The 15926-nt window shown below is 39.3% G+C and overlaps 1 protein-coding gene across 8 annotated transcripts in view; it reads left to right on the top strand.

The window, feature by feature from the left end:
- rbfox3a (RNA binding fox-1 homolog 3a) overlaps positions 1–15926 on the top strand; it is an 869263-nt gene that overhangs the window by 31886 nt on the left and 821451 nt on the right. Inside the window, exon 2 of one of the 8 annotated variants that reach the window (XM_044178306.1) lies at positions 5630–5689. The exons of the other annotated variants lie outside the window; for them this stretch is intronic. The gene's annotated coding sequence lies outside the window, so the exon portion shown is untranslated. The remainder of the gene's footprint in view (positions 1–5629; positions 5690–15926) is intronic. 8 annotated transcript variants of the gene reach the window in all.

Below are 15926 nucleotides of genomic sequence, written 5' to 3'. Positions count from 1 at the left end.
ATGTTAGTTGTAAGCTAGCAAGAAACAGACGCACCAACCACCTAAATTTCACTGGATACATGAAAACGTTCGGGATCACCAAAGTCATTAGGGTTCATCCTCTGGGCAAAATGAATGTTTGTACAAAATTGTTGTAGCATGGCTAAAAAACAAACTTTGGAACTCAACTTTTAGCGAGAGCGAGAGAGAGAGATGGAGTGCGGAGGGGCTGTCAGAAGAAAAAAAAGATATGAGATGTTTTGCTATTTTCTCTTGGTGACATGGTGACCAGTGTGCACCGAAATGAAGGCTTTGTAGTTGTAAAATAGAGAGAGAGAGAGTGAGAGAGAGTTAGAGAGGGAGAAAGAGGGTGAGATGGGAGCAGAAAGAGTGTGTGCATCAGAAAAGGTGTTGCAGCAAGATGAGACAATTGATGAGGCGCCTGGAAAATCAATCCGGTGGGATTTGAAGACGGGTGAGTTGATAGAGCAAGAAAGAGAAAGAGGAGGATGAGGAGGGCATGGAGAAGAAAGAGGACACAGAGGGACATCCAGAGGACAGAGAGTGGAGGTCGAATGCTCTCATTCCTTTGCTTCCTCTTTCATTTCCTTGCCTCCCTCTCCTCCTGCTAACCTCCTCTTCCATCCTCCATCATCTCCATCTCTCTTGCATGTGCTTTGGAAACAAGTCTTTCTTTCTTGCATGAAATCTCTTTCTGTATACACAAAGTGGGGCTGCTGTCCCGTCAGAAGCAGTGGCAGTAGCGCAGACCGCCATTCTGATAAATTTATTGTCGGGTAGTCAGAGAGGACAACAGGAAATAAAGAAAAGAGGAAGGAGGAGGAGAAGGAAAGATTACCATTTCTTTCTTTCACTGCTTTGTTTCCAGCCATGATAATGAAAGTGAGATGAAATATGTGTGTGGGAGGGAGAGACTGAGGGAAAGACAAAGAGAAACAGACACACAGAGAAAAGACACAAAGCTATGTGGAAGAAGCAAGAGGAGTGTTTGGTGATTATGTAGGTTGTCTGCTGTTTGCCTGTCTGTGGAGGCATACTGACAGAAACATAGGTGTGTGTGTGTGTATACACAGAAGCCCTGACATTGTTCTGTCACCCTCCCGTTAATCAGAGCCTGCTTAAATATCCTTTTAGAGGAGCAGGCTTAGGGGGAGTCCCATTAGACCTGGACCTGTGTGTGTGTCACTCACAGGTTAGCTGTTGTTTGATTGCTCTTGAGACAGGACACAGGTGTTAGGAGGATGTTCTCACTAAGCTCTGAGTTGGTTTGCAAGGCTGATATTGATGTGGTGACGTGGAAAATAACCATTAGATGAGAGAAGGAACCTAAACAATGCAAATTTAGACTTTTAGGTTGTTTGCCAAATTTTTCCGAGCATGTATGATTTTATTTGCAGTCTAAACACTTATTATATGGCACTCAAAATGTGCGTTTATAAACCATGAATTAATTGCTTTTTAATTGCTCAATTTTATTATTTTATTGAAATGTATTGAAAGTTTTCTGGTACACGATATGAATCCTCCACACCAGACTCTACAACTCAAAACAAACAACCATACAACAACAACAACTACAAAACCCACAATATGCTTATTTAAAATCAAAATAGTTTCACAAATAATAACAATTTAGCTCTATAATTATACAAAATATCCTTTGTTAACCAGAATTCATCCAATCTATTTTTAAGAGTTAGCTGAAGGAAATTGCACTACATCCCCTGGAAGCTCGTTCCATGCTTTTACAGCACAGAGTGTAAGTTTAAGTTGTTTAAAGTTTTTTCTCTTTTCAGAGAAACACTAGTGGGAATGATTTTAAGGAGTTCCCTCTCAACTCATATCTATTATTCTAAAAGTAGATGACAGGCTCTGCTGTGATGTCATATATTCTATGAACAAGCTTATAGACCTCCATCATGTCTCCTCTATGTCTCATGTATACTAAAGTTGGTAATTGTAATTTTCTTAACTACTCTTCTATGACATGGCTTTCATACCTGGAATTAGTTTAGTAGCTTTTCTCTGAACCTTCTCAATTTTTTATATATATATATTAATTTGTAAGGCCACTGGACCAAACTTGCAAATTCAACATGAGATCTTACCAAGGATTTATATAATGGTAAAACTATTTATTTGTATACATTTTGAAAAGTTCTTCTAATTATTGCTAGAATAGATTTTGCCTTTTTAATTTTTCTGAAATGTGCGTGTGGAATTCAAGTGAACTATCAACCACTACACTTATATCCTTTTCCTCTTCCACTTGCACACTCCCACTGTGTAATTAACTATGTTATCATTTGTCTTCCCAGTGTGTAAATGTTTACATTTTTCTGGATTTAATTTCAGTAACCATTGATCACACCAATTACTCATGTTATGGAGATCTTCTTGAAGATGAGCTGTAACATTGTCCTTACTAATTATTCTAAATATTTTTGCGTCGTCCGCAAAAAGATATACGTCAGATTGTAACACACTTATGTAGACAACAAAGAGTACAGGGCCCAGAACAGATCCCTGTGGAACTCCAGAGGTCACTGGTTTCCAGTCTGAACTGGCACCATTTCCCACAACCTGCTGTTTCCTATTACTTAAAAAGTCCTGTATCCAGTCTGTAACTCTGTTGTCTATGCAATAGGATTTTAATTTTGACAGTAGTCTTTTATGAGGAACTGTATCAAAAGCTTTTTGGAAGTCCATATATATGCAATCAACTGACTGTCCTCTAGCCAAAGCTGCTGACCACTTATCAAGAACTGTGAGAAGCTGAAGTGTAGTAGATCTTCAAGATATAAAACTATACTGCTTATTACTAAAAAGTCTATTTGACTTCATATGGTCAACAATATATGTCCTGATTAGATTTTCCATTGTCTTATATTCTACAGACGTCAGACTAACTGGCCTGTAGTTTCCTGCTGAGGATTTGTTTCCTTTCATGAAAATTGCACTAATGTGTGCCTCTTTCCATTCACAGGGTAAAACTGATTCTTCTAACGATTGATTATATTATATTGTTGGAGGTTCGGCAGTCACACAAGCCAATTCCTTTAAAATCCTAGGATGTATTGCAACTGGCCCTGGTGATTTATAGATGTTAATATTTTGTAGAAGCTGTTTTGTATCCTTAGAAGTTATAATAAAAAGTTATTGTTTCAGTACTTCCAATATTGGCAATTCAGGTATATACCCTACCCTTCTTTCACAAATACACTGCAGAAGTATTCTGACAATATTTCTGCTTTTTGAGTATCTGTTTTTGGGGAGTTAGAATTATTCTTATTCATATATATGTCTCCTACTGATTAATTTTTGTCCTCTTATTTATATAAATCCAGATAACCTTTGGTTTCTGTTTAGATTGTGTTGCTAAGTCTTCTTCATATGTCTTTTTTAAATATTGTGTTCTCATTCTCACAGCGTTTCTAAGTCTATGATACTCCCATTTTTACTTCTTATTTCCTTTCTCGCAAGATTATTTTTTTATTTAATTTTCCTTTTTGTAATACCGTCCAAGGGGAAATTATGTGTTTTATTCTGAGGCTAGAGTTTACTGATTGGTACAAACATGTCCTCTACTTTTTTCAACTTAGCTTTAATTAGTCTCCAGTTGTTGTCAACATCATAATTAGATAGGTATTGTGTCCAGTCAAAGATTTCCAATTCCCTACGTGCTTCCTCAAATTTTGCCATGTTGTAATTTCTCAAGATTTTTTTTTTATAACAAATGACCCTAAACAACAAGACACAATGATCACTTTTACCTAAAGGGCTTAAATACTGAATATCATCTATAATGTTTTCCTCATTTGTAACTACAAGATCCAACGCATGGTACCTCACCACCTTGTCGGTTCTTGTACATGTGGAAACCACAATGCATTCTGAATACAGTCTAGAAACCTATTATCTAATGATGTAAGATTATTCCCCTTTGCATTGATTAAATTCCAAATTATATGTGGTAACTTAAAATCACCCATAATTAATTTCTGTGAGTACTTTACAGTTGATATTTCCTCTATTAGAGCCAAAAGATTATCTTTGTTAGTCTCTATACCGCTGTCAGACTTGAACCCACCATCAGAAACTTGTGATAATTCCATTTAATCAAAAATATTCCACTGCCACTGTTACAACTTCTTTAACTGCTAATGATTTATGAATATAAAGCAATAATCCTCTACCTATATCATTATTAATATTCCTTGAAAATATATTATAACATTCTATATCAACCAAATTCTGCTGGGATCATTTTCTGTTTTCAATTTTTGGACATAAAGGGAAAAGTCATGTAATGCTATTTATCCATCTAGATTGTTTTGGTGTGAGTTGCCGAGTTATATACTGTATATATATATTATAATAATAATATGGCACATGTCTTGTGGTGCTAAAAGTGCAAAAAAAAGAGAAATCATGACCCGGTTACTCAAGATAATCCACAGACCTTGTTGTGAGCAGTTTCATGTAGGAACTATCGTTAGAAAGAAAATAGTTCCTAGATGGATAAATACCACTATTGGTAAGAGGAAAAATATTATATTTATATATTTTTGATTTGGGGGTGAACTGTCCCTTTAACTTAAGTGATTCCTTTAACATGAATGAGTAGGAGTACTTTCAACCGAGCAGTAAATTCATGCATTTTGTTATGGAGTTGATCTGCATTTGTGTTTTTATTCCAACATATCTCACACTCTCATGTCCTTTAATAAGTGCCAGAATTCTCCTTCAGTTCTAGTAAGTGCTTTGTTTGTTATCAACACTTAATACTAACTATGAATGTTGAAAGAAGGCTCAATACACGCCAGGTCTAAAGGACACTAACCTCCGAACCACCATCTTTATCACTTTTATTATTTTATTTCAGTCTGATTTTGCATTTTTTTCATTTGATATCATTACATTTCTTAGTGGTTATGTGCCTTTATTTGCACCTCTATTGTGAAACACTTTGTAAAAGCATTTCCAAATCAGTGCTATTAATTAAATCGTTATTGATTAGCATTCTGATGTTTGATGATGATGATGACTGAAATATCACTGCCCCTGATGGTTTACAGATGCACTTATGATCAACTAATGATATTATTGGTCGTATAAATAGCTAAATCTGTGCATAATGGTCTTGTGATGCTCTGCTGATGTTTGCCAATTTCATTTAGTTTACAACATTTTGTGAAATTGTGCTAGGTATGACTCATGAGCTCTTAGTTAAGGCTCAGAAACACTTACTGTAATACTAAAGCATTATCTTGTTTTATCATTCTGCTAGAATGACACTATTGCTTCACATGCAGATGCTCCTGTCCCAAAAAACATTTTGAGCAAAGGCTCTTCATCGCCTTCCTCTGTGTTCATATGTTATGGTAGATGTATAATTAATAAAGCCACAAACCAATGTGTGCATAAACAGTGCTCGCTTGTTGGCAGTTTTGTTTTAATTATTCACAAGCACATCATCTTAGAAAAGGCAACGCATTCTCCTCTAGATTGGGGGTTTAAACTGGGCTGCCATTGGAAAGCTGTTCCGGATTTCAGGAAGGGGAGGGCACTCCATGGGCTTTGCAGCAGCAGAGAGGCAGACAGTCACTATCTTCAAATTCTTTCCCAGCTCCAGCACAGAGAGAAGATTTGATGCCTTGCAATACAAACATCTTCATTGTGAACTGAGGTAGGTGATTCCTCACTATTCTGCATCTACAAAGACTCTGTCCTCTCAGCTTGAAGCTGGAAGTCTGGATACCAGAATCAATCCGATAAGCAATTTTAACACTTATATTTAAACTAATGAGTATTATCATTATGTACAATTTTATCTGTTGCACAAAATATTTATTTAGTATTAACTGCTTCTTGATCAGCTAATGAGTCAAGGATAGCTGCAGACACTCCTGGCTTTCAAATCTCCCTTCCAGCCTGAATTTCTGCCTGGTGTGGAAAAAACCCTCTGGAGTCTTCAAACAGCTCCAAAGCCCTCTCCACCCCAATAAGCTATCAACTGACTTAATGATGGAGTACAGTGTTATGGGACATTTTGTAGCATAAGACATTTCATTATCAAACCAAAGTTCAAATGATACATTTTTTTTCTAAATTGTAGGGCTGCAACTAATGATTATTGCCATTATCTATTAATCTACCTTTTTCATGATTACTTGATTAATTGTTTGGCTTATAAAAAAATATGAAAATAGTGAAAAATACCCTTCACAATTTCCCAGTGACATCTTCAAATGTCTTGTTTTGTCTGACCAACAGTCCAAAACAAAGATATTCAGTTTACTGTGATATAAAACTGAGAAAAGCTGCAAATCTTCATATTGGAGATACTGGAACCAATCAAATTCACACAATGGGAGTTTAAAATAAGTCAATTCTACTACTTCTGCTTCAGCTGCTGCTTTAAAACTTGATATTCTAGTACTGTATATTTTGTCATAAACCACTGTATTGTGGGTCTAAATCTAAATATTACATTGGTTTTCTGTCATTTTCAGCTTCCCATAACCTTTCTCATATTGTTCAATTCTATAATGAATCTCTTATCAGTCAGCCTACATCATATTATTTTTATATGATATCAGAAGTGATCTGCACTGTGTGAACCAAAAGTATACTTCAAATAGTATCATCTTCACACATGTTGTGTGAATGGAACACAGAGAGGACAAGGTGGTAGTGCTCTTGTATGTATCTACTGTACATGTATGACCATGCATGAATTAATGTATGCATGTGTGAATTACTCCTCTCTCCTCTGATCCTGTGTGCACGCACACACATGTGTATAGCCATGGTTTTGGTGAGTGTGTGACTGTGACATTGCTGGGTTCTTTACATGGCTTGTTACTGCTGTAAACACTTTCATTTACCCTGCCACAGCTGTTTACACACACTCCTACACTTGCCATACCTGCATACACACACACACACAGTTTAATTTTTCTCCCCTTGCCACCACTATGTCCCTCTCCACTGGAACATAATAAAACTACATTAATTCAGTTGCTCTCTTGCTGGCTCTCAGTCTCGCTTTCCATATCATGGCCTCCACATCATTCATTAGAATTGTGGAACATACACCTGTTTTTTTTTTTATCCCTTTCATACTGTGTACATAGATATATTATAGACCTGGATAGTTGATGACTTCATTCACAACAACAATATAAGCATGATGTGTTTTATAACCCGTTTTGAGTTTCCCTTTTCCTTTTTTTTTTTTCCTTTTATGTTTTATTTATTTGTGAACTGCTGACAAATAAGGTTTGTTTACTTCAGTTTCCCTGTATATAGAATTTTTGACTATTTCTTTATTTGTTTTTGTCAAAAGTAAAATGTATTGGATGTCATTGTTAATATTGTACAATTGTAGTATCTGTGATAGTATTACAGCTATGTGGTTTAATTTCAGTTTCAGAGGTTTTTAATAATATTTGCATACAAATGATTAAATTGCATATTCATGTATGACAATGATATAGAATAGTTATGTACCACAGCATATATGCAGCTTAGAATTGAAAAATAACAGTCTCAGCTTTTCACAGCCATATCGGTCAAAGCCTGTCTCATACTCGATGTTAGGTCGTACACGGGCTTCAGCGCTGTTGGGCCCCTAGGGGCCTCCAGTCTCCTACTGAATCAAAGGGACAGACACACACCACTGCTGAATATGCAGTGGTCAGGTGCAGGTGTGTGTCTGTTTGTGTGAGTATGTGTGAAGGTGATTGAAGAGTGTGAACAAGCCCAGAGGCAGTGCTAATTCTGCAGTGTTGTCATGGAGACCTGTATTGAACCCCTTCTGAGACCAGAGCCACATCTTGGACCAGGTCCTCTGTGTGTCTTTGCACATGTACTGAGTGTGTGTGTGTGTGTGTTCCTTCTATGTATAAGTATGTGCATATTTATATTTGTGTGTTTGGCTGATATAGGAGTGTGTGTGTGTGTGTGTGTGTGTGTGTGTGTGTGTGTGTGTGTGTGTGTGTGTGTGTGTTATCTGTGAAGTGATGTGTCAGTATCGTCTTTGGCCCTTTACCCTCTGATAAACAATGTCTCAGCGCTCCCACAATGCACCAACAACACCTTCAAACACCAAAAAAAAAAATAAATAAAATAAAATAAAAAAGAGAACTTTTCTCAGATCACAGAGTGCTGGAAATATATATTGAATTTTACAAACATGTTTACAAAATCTGGACAAAAACAAAAACAGGAAGCAGGATGGTATGAATGAAAAGGAAGGCATTTTAAAATGGATGGGAGTTCTTGATGGCAATTTTTTAGTCTATGAGGCTATGCTGCTGCATTGCATGAGAGCCTCAGGGGAAGGTCAGGAGTCCAACAGGTAAAAATCATTTCTTCAAGAATGCTGAAGAACAAGCTCTGGCTTCTGACATTCACACTGCAACCTTCACTCACCCTTCACAAAACAGGAGAGGGAGAGCTGAGTAGGATGGATAAATGGATGGATGTATGAGGAGTGTGTGTGTGTGTGTAGAATCTGCCTGCAAACACTAAACATTTTTATTACAAAAGCAAACTTGCTATGTGGTCAAAAATTGAACCAATGATGTATCAAATGAGAAAAAAGACATAAATATACACAGAGAAATTTGCATGAGTAGATAGTAAAAATTTCAGCTTTTTTATTTTATGTAAGCTGTCTTCTCTGTGGCTCATGATAGTTCACAGAGGGGGTCATTTCACAAAATGTTTGCCAAAAGCCCTGTATTGTATAAGACTTAATGTACTGTGAAATTAAACCCCCCTTAAAAGGCATCCTCCACACGGTTGAAACAGCATGATAGCCACTCATGATATTCATGCTTGGCTACCAAAAAATGAAGCCTATCCATTCTGAAGAGGGGCTGTTGCTGACAGGACAGAAGGGAGGGGGTGGTGGGTGTCAGGGGTAAGGGGGCAGGAGCCCTGCCGGAAGTTTCCACTGTTGTGTATGGAATATTTATGTGTTGGAGGTTGGTATGTGATTTGATACTATAGGGAAAATAGAGACACTTTCATTTAATTGATTCCTATTAACTGCTAGCGTAACTTTTAGTTAGTGCACAGCAGGTCAGCTTATCATGCAAAAATTACAGCTAAGAAAGAGAGAAAAAAAGGAGAATAAAGTTTCCAGTGATAAATGAACAATACATTAATATTCACTTGACTTAAAATGGAGTAATTATTATTGGACTAGTAGTTTATATTTTGTGGCTAAAACTGTTGTCTTGAGACTGCGTCTCCATATTTTTCTTTTTAATTACTTTCTGTTCATAGTAGAATTGCACAAAGTAATGCTGCCTTTCTTTCTTTTTAGTCAACATTGTTGAGGAGGCAGCCATCTTAATTGAGTAAACGTCATTGGAATTGTCACCAGACAAAACCAACTGGGGGTGCTGTGTTTACGGTCAATGTGATCACCACCATGAAGAAGAAGAAGTCGCAGATTCTGGCCATGAAGAAAGGTCTTTTTTTGGTCCTATATGTTAATGAGGAACAAAAGGTAGATGCTTTCATGATTATGATTAACACATGAGGTCCAGTTGTTGTCTCAACTAATAAGGCTCATGATCAATTACAGTGGTGTGAAAAAGTGTTTGTCCCCTTCCTGATTTCTTATTTTTTTGCATGTTTGTCACACTTAAATGTTTCAGATCATCAAACAAATTAAATATTAGTCAAAGGTAACACAAGTAAACAGAAAATGCAGTTTTTAAATGAAGGTTGTTATTATTAAGGGAAAAAAATCCAAACCTACATTGCCCTGTGTAAAAAAGTGATTGCCCCTCCTATTAAAACATAACTGTGGTTTATCACACCTCAGTTAAATTTCTCTAGCCACACCCAGGCCTGATTACTGCCACACCTGTTCTCCATCAAGAAATCACTTAAATAGGACCTGCCTGACAAAGTGAAGTAGACCAAAAGATCTTCAAAAGCTAGACATCATGCTGAGATCCAAAGAAATTCAGGAACAAATGCGAAAGAAAGTCATTGAGATCTATCAGACTGGAAAAGGTTATAAAGCCATTTCTAAAGCTTTGGGACTCCAACGAACACCAGTGAGAGCCATTATCCACAAATGGTGAAAACATGGAACAGTGGTGAAGCTTCCCAGGAGTGACCAGCTGACCAAAATTACCCCAAGAGCACAGCGATGACTCATCCAAGAGGTCAGAAAAGACCCCACAACAACATCCAATGGACTGCAGGCCTCACTTGCCTCAGTTAAGGTCAGTGTTCTTGACTCCACCAGAAAGAGACTGGGCAAAAATGGCCTGCATGGCAGAGTTCCAAGATGAAAACCACTGCTGAGCAAAAAAAAAACCATTAAGGCTTGTCGCATTTTTGCCAGAAAACGATGATCCCAAGTTCTTAATGATCCCCAAGACTTTTGGGAAAATACACTGTGGACTGACGAGAGCTGTAAAGAGACTCATTGCAAGTTATCGCAAACGCTTGATTGCAGTTGTTGCTGCTAAGGGTGGCCCAACCAGTTATTAAGGTTTAGGGGGCAATCACTATTTCACACAGGGCCATGTAGGTTTGGATTTTGTTTTCCCTTAATAATAACAACCTTCATTTAAAAACTGCATTTTGTGTTTACTTGTGTTATCTTTGACAAATGTTTCAGATCATCAAACAAATTTAAATATTAAAGTATGACAAAGATGCAAAAAAAAAAAAAAGAAATCAGGAAGGGGGCAAACACTTTTTCACACCACTGTACTTCTTGTTGAGCTTTTTGTGACACCAGAGAAGAGAAATACACATACTGTAAGCTTTATTAAAGTGCTGCACGACCTTTTGTCAGTCACCAGAATTTGATTTCCCCACATGGATCCATAGTGCTGATGATGCAGGATGTCACTAAAACTGCCCAATGAATGTTTTAGCCTTTCTGGCCTCCCGCTACCTCTCTGCTTCCTCAGGGTAGGGGTGCTTCCCCCCTGGGCCAACCAAGGGAACGGCCTCCCTCACCACTGGTGTCCACCAGGGGATTCTTAGGTTGATGCCACGACAGGCACCGATGATCTTCTGACCACATGTCTGGGCACATGTCCACTGACCACATGTCTCCACAATGAAGGCTTTGAACATGGCCCACTTGGATTCTATGTCCCCAACATCCCCCGGGATGCATGAGAAATTCTTCCGGAGGTGGGAGTTGAAGACCTCGTGGACAGGGCCTTCAACCAGATGTACCCAGTTCACCCTCACTACACTTTTTGGTTTACCAACTCTGTCTGGCAGCCTCCCCCGCCATCTGAGCCAACTCACCACCAAGTGGTGATCAGTTGACAGTTCTGCTCCTCTCTTTACCTGAGTGTCAAAGCACAAGTACATGAATAATAAGCACAAACAACAGTCGTCCTCGTCGAAAGAGTCGTCCTCTCAGCAACACACAGTCACATAGAGAAGACCCTCTCATTCTCCGTGGAGAACTCCAGTGGCGCTCAGTCGGGGGCTTGTGAGTAGCCTCTCACCCTAGGCAACTCCAAAAAAGGAATGAGGCCAGCTCCTCTCAAGGTGTTTGATTCCAGACCCAGTGCTGTGCATAGAGGTGAGCCCAACTATATCTAATTGGTACCACTCCACCACTCCACCTCCCACACCAGCTCTGGTTCCTTCCCCTCCAGAGAGGTGGCATTCCACGTCCCTAGAACCAGTCACCGATGCCAGGAGTCAGCACGCCTACGTCACTGCTTTTGCCTGCTGGCAGGATTACAATGCACCCAACCCCAATGACTATGCCTGTGGGTGGTGGGCTGACAGGGCAGCGTCTCCATGTTGTTCTTTCGGGCTGTGCCTGTGCCCCATGTGTCAAGGCCTGAGCACCAGATGCTACCTCGCAAGCTTCCCTCCCAGGTCTGGCTCCAGGAGGGGGGCCCAGTTTACCTGTTCCAGGCGAGGTGCTGCAGCTACAGTATATACTGTATATATGCATGTATTGATTTTATGTGTAAGCTCAATTGTAATAAAGACATATGTTGTGCATATAAATTACTGTCTATGTGCCTGACAGATAAGTGAAAGGCTTCAAATTAATATCAGCCAGCCCCGTGAATGTGAATGCAAAGACAGGTGACTGAGGATGAAGGTCTTTGAATTTGTCACTGACTGCTTTCAATGTGTTTTTATTCTCACTGTGAGCAATGTGATTGATGGGTCACTCTATTCTGATCAAAGGCTGGGTGAGCCATCACCTGCACTCACATTTTCTGTATACAGTGGGATGCACTGTATTCAACAGGCAAACATGTTTTCCCAGGTTTGGATCTACCTCCATGTGAATTAAGCATAAGTAGTTACAGTAGCGAACATGGATATATCAAGTGAACTGGATACTGTGTACCAAGATGGCGCCCCATTCATTCCAGTGCATAGGCTAAAAACGTTCTCCAGGTTCCCTGTTGCTGTGGACTTGGTAATGAATGCTAATTGAATCAGTTCACTGACATTAGCAAAACAAAAAAAAACCTTTTTTGGTGCAAAAAAGAAATACATGTAATGAAATAAATAAAATGCATTGTCATATTCTATTATTGACCTCCGAAGTTAATAATGTAGCTGATGAAATACTTTCAGCTATATTCTCTGCAATCCTTTTTTTGTTTGTTTTGTTGAGTGAAAATTGAGTGGTTTGTACTATAAAATCCATTATCCTGGTTGAGCTGGTGAGCCAGTTCATTTCCAACCCTTTCTCTCTCTCTCCCTCTCTGTGCATGTGTGTGTCTGCGTGGCCCGTCAGCTGTTCCTCAGCAGGTCCAGGGATTGATCAGCACCCCTGTGTGAGCCCTCACACCGGGTCAGGAAAATGAGTCCAGACCTGCTGTGACCTCCATCCATGGGTCATCCATTGCTCTCCTTCCTCCAAATCCATCTCTCCGTCCGCCTCGTCCTCCATTATTCCATGCTGTAAGAAAGAGGGTTGACACACAGCAGGGCCTCTTTTATCTCCCTCCATTCCTCAATCCCCCCGCGACTCCCTTTGTGGTCATCTGACAAAATCTGCAATCCCTTCCTCATCCCTCCCTCCTCCCTTATTCTCCACTTTCTCTCTCTCATCATACACTCTCTGCTTATATTAAGCCTCTCCATGCTTCACTTTAATCCATCACACACACACACACACACACACACACACACACACAGAGTCGACTAGCACTTTGGCAGAAAGTGATCTGGAGCTGTACACAGTGACACAGAGTTAACACTCAACTTTCAGCTGAGCATGTAAAGTGGGCCAGAGGTGTGTGTTTCTTGCATGTGTGTCCTGTCCTGTCCTGTGTGTCCAGAGAGGCTATTGGGCGGGCCAGGGGTCAGTCTGAGTGTCCTTTCACATGCTGTATTTGGTCACTGCTCCTGTCACTCAGCCGTCACCACTGGATATTAATGACATGACCACCGTGGCTAGAAATATTTCTTTCTGATGTCTGAGTCATGCTGAAATGTATGTGAGTTTGTGTTTCTTTGTAAGGACCAGTGTGTGTGGGTGCTGCTCAGCCTAGCCTTGCCTCAATGCAACTTAAGTGTAGCCATGCAGAACCAGCTGACAGCTTCTTTTCCTCCTTCTTCGTTCATGTTCCCTCGTCCCCAGGCTCTAACCCTTAGATAGCTACACCAGATCCCAGTATGTGGTAACAAGGCAGCACTGTGTGTGTGTGTGTGTGTGTGTGTGTGTGTGTGTGTGTGCATGTCCATTTAGCAATTATTTCTTTGCAGTAAAAAAAAAACATATGTGCTACACAAATATTATTTTTCATTCACCCTTCTAGTCCAAGTTTCTCCGTCTGAGTGTAAATATCCATGTTCTCAGTCGTATTGCATTCAGTGAGGTCCGTTCTCATAATTTTTTAATCTGTTGTTGGGATTTACAATGGTTGAAGGGGGCACCAAATTGTGTAGGTGCATTCAATTAATTATGGCTATCAGAATGGCTATTATCAAAGATAATCATAAATAATAACTTTAATAAATAAAGTACTTGGGGGACCACCCTTAAATAAGGGAAAATGATTCCCAAATTAATTGATTCAAACTCATAAAATACACTAAACTATCAATTTGGAACTCTGATTAGTAATTATAGGATTATAATAACTATAACTAAATTTCCATTAATAGCTAGTAGGTTGAAGGATTTGGAGTTCAACATAGAAGAGATTGGCAAATTATGGGAAATTGTGCAACATTAAAGAAACCAGCATAATTATACATACGCATTTATTAAAAGATAAACAAAGCAAAAACACACAATATGAAGTCTAACTCTAAATGCACTAAACTACAGAACAAAGGGTGTGTGTGTGATATAAAAAAAGCCGTTTGGATCCAAAATGGCAACGGCCAGGATTAGACAAAGAAAGGTAATTCAAAATGGCGGCTGAGCCATGTTTGATAAAGAGTGTGGCTATGTTTAAAGTAAAAACGGAGTGTATGTGTGTGATCGGTGTAGGATAATAGTGCCCAGTTAAAAGAGAGTTAGCTAGCATGCAAAGACTCTGTCTGTGTGAAGCATAATGTTAACTAACATCAACTTAGCATGTGGCTACCAAAACAGGGGAAACACATTACAACAATAAAACTCAATGAACCAAATCAATGCATATACATTCACAAAAGTAACACAGTCATGTGCTTAGCCAAGTACACTGTTAAGCTATGTGAAGCCATGTAATGCCCAGTTACATTACCAGTCCATGGAGGGAACAAAGGTTGCTTTGAAGTCCTCCTTGTTAGCCGGTGGTCCGTCTGTTGTAGACGGGCAAAGCTGGAAAGAATTTTGGTTCTGGGAAAAGCCCTTGCTGTACAGTATTACAATCGGAGCAGATCGGAGGAAGCCAGTTGCTCCATCTGTTGTTCTCCTTACAGTTAGCTCAGCGCTAACTTCTTTAGTTGCTTCTTAAAGTTAGCTGGCAGACTTTGTGTAGTATCCGATGGCACTAAACTTTGTTGCAGGGATCTTACGCAGGCCCTTGCAGCACTGCTTTAGATTAGACAGAGAGTTCAGTTCTGGTGTGTGTCTGCTGTTAGCAGCCACACTGAGTGGGAGACAGCAGCAGCTGTCTGCTACTTTAGCAGAGTTCCGAGAGAAAAGAGAAAGAACAATGGCCGCTGATCCTTTTATTGACCTGGTGACATCACAGGTCAGACTGACCAATGGTAGCCAGAAGCTGGGTCCATGGGGGGACTTCATAGACCCAGCTTTCCCACAATCCTCCAGACTTCACACCTAAGTCTGAAGGATTGTGGCAAACTGAGTTCTATGGCTTTCCTTTGTTTACAGAACAAAAGAGCATGTGGTCTCATAATAATAAGTTCAGTTAAAGTCCCACAAATTAATTAATTTATTTATCTGCGGAGTGCAAGTGGTTCCACCACTTTGCTGAATTCACCCACATAGAAATGAAAATGACACATCTTGTGCTTAGACTTTCGTCAAGACCAAAAATAAAAGACAAAAATACTTTTGAAGAAAGTTTTCACTTTTCCTCCTATTGTCGCTTGCTTGCCTCATGATGATCACCAAATGGTAATCAGAATTAACTTACCTATATTTCCCTTTGTATCATTGCTTATATCCATCCATCCATCCATCCATTATCTATAACCGCTTATCCTTAGAGGGTAAGGGGGGGCTGGAGTCGATCTCAGCTGACATTGGGTGAGAAGCGGGGTATACCCTGGACAAGTCATTGCTTATATTTAAGACTATAAAATGCATGGAAAGCACAGAACAACCAGTGCTGTACAATTTACAAAAATACAAGAATTTTTGGTTATTTCACATTAGTGAAACACTGGTTTGAAGTGGGCAGGGCTCAGTTGGAAGATGGTGATGTCACATATTTCCACCAATCAGGGTTTAACAACATTTTAATTAGAATCTGATGACAGTT

Source organism: Siniperca chuatsi, linkage group LG20 (genome assembly GCF_020085105.1).
Source record: "Siniperca chuatsi isolate FFG_IHB_CAS linkage group LG20, ASM2008510v1, whole genome shotgun sequence".
In the NCBI taxonomy this organism is placed as follows: domain Eukaryota; kingdom Metazoa; phylum Chordata; class Actinopteri; order Centrarchiformes; family Sinipercidae; genus Siniperca; species Siniperca chuatsi.
This window is presented reverse-complemented; position numbering and strand designations above follow the sequence as displayed.